The 1,668-nt window shown below is 38.6% G+C and overlaps 1 long non-coding RNA gene across 1 annotated transcript; it reads right to left on the reverse strand.

Annotated features, from left to right (window-relative positions):
- Positions 1-212: 212 nt before the first annotated feature.
- On the reverse strand, positions 213-925 carry LOC121977514. The gene is made up of 2 exons (XR_006110887.1): positions 787-925; positions 213-719 (listed from the first exon to the last, which is right to left on the reverse strand). It is a non-coding gene; the product is annotated as an uncharacterized LOC121977514 (long non-coding RNA).
- Between the last annotated feature and the right edge of the window lie 743 nt (positions 926-1,668).

The following is a 1,668-nucleotide window of genomic DNA, read 5'->3' on the forward strand; positions in this document are numbered from 1 at the left end:
AAGCTTTCAACCAGTAAACTAAATTGCAGAAACAATTAATCTCAAGAGCTCAACCACAAAAATGTTAAACAAAGACAACACTCAAGAGCTCAAGTTTAATATCCAACATACAAGCAAGTTAACCATCACAAGATCGATTGTATTAAGCAAAAAATTGGCAAACTAAGTAACCAAACTAACAAGTTAGCAGTAACTAATCTACAATTCCAAAGTGAACATAAATTGCAAATTAATAAGATGCAGAAATAAGATTTGGGTTTCAGAAATTCAAATAAAAATTGAATTGCAAAAGTAAAAATCAGATCATAGGATCTGAGCAGATTCAAGAACAAATCAAGGACAAAAATAAAGAAAACTAAACCCTAAACATTCCACAAACCAAATCCGGATCAGATCTTCTTCATTCTGCTAGAAAAACAGAGTCACCTCTGAGAACACCCTTCGGGTGACCACCGACAAAGAACCAAGCTTCCGGCTAATGCATCCTCTCGATCACATCCTTTGGGAAACACCCTTCAGGCTCACGGATTGGATGACACTCACATCGCACGAAGAACAGTAGCTCAATTCTAGAATTTTGCATCACTCGATCGATTGATCAATTGAATTCGAGTTTAGCAGATGGACTGAAGATGGAATGAAATCAGATGCTTCTGGGAAACCCCCTTCGAGCTCCGTTTGCTAATGGAGATCGCAGATCTTGGGGAAACACCCTCTTCCTGGATCGCGGACGAGAATCAGAATCGAACTCATGGACTAGGGAAACACCCTCTGTTACGATCTGACCTCAGACGATGAACGCGGGCAGCTCAATGATCGTCGATGATGAAGAAGGTAAGCTCTTGGATCTGAAGGTGGAATGGGAACTCGGCGTCGCTGCGAAGAAGATGCAGGAACAGTGGAAAAATCATGAACAACCGAGCCCAAGTCACTGTAGCTTCTCACGAGGCTTTTAAATCCTCCTCAAATATGATCCAACGGTCCAGAATAATTCAGGGCTCGATCAACAGCTAGATGAACTCAGATCTGGATCAAAACCCTCGTATCTTCATCTACGGCTGTGATGTGCTTCCTCGTAGCTTGGATGGACCAGATCCTCGACGGATGGCTTAGATCTCTTTGATCTTCAATGAACGGTCCAAATCGCTCGAAAGCTTGATCGACTTGTTTAGCCCTTGATTTGAGCCCAAATGTGGCCTGATCTGATCATATCCATGACCCTTTTGATGCCTATAAAATAATAATCAAATATTAGCATCAAATACCATAATAATTTACTAATTTGCAATTAGGTCCAAGATCACATGCAATTTGCAAAATGTAATGTAAATGTGAGTTTAAGCTATGAATAGACTAATAAAAACATGCATTATGAATCAAAATAATATAGCAAAATCATGATTATCAAAACCCTCACTCTTAGCCTTGGGCATCCCGTTCAAGTAAAGAAAACTAAAAAATCATCTCCACACAAATTCCCCTAGCAATATCTAGAAGATGGTAAAAAGAATTTAACTAAGGTCATCTAAAGATCACAAATGATCATGAATACAATCCAAACAATAATCAATAGGTATGGTAGTTTCAATCCAATTGAAAAAATTAAGCAAGTTGCAATCTCATAAGGTATTTGCCTATTCTATCTCTCACACTAAAACATGCATATAT

This window comes from Zingiber officinale, chromosome 4B, assembly GCF_018446385.1.
Source record: "Zingiber officinale cultivar Zhangliang chromosome 4B, Zo_v1.1, whole genome shotgun sequence".
In the NCBI taxonomy this organism is placed as follows: Eukaryota; Viridiplantae; Streptophyta; class Magnoliopsida; order Zingiberales; family Zingiberaceae; genus Zingiber; species Zingiber officinale.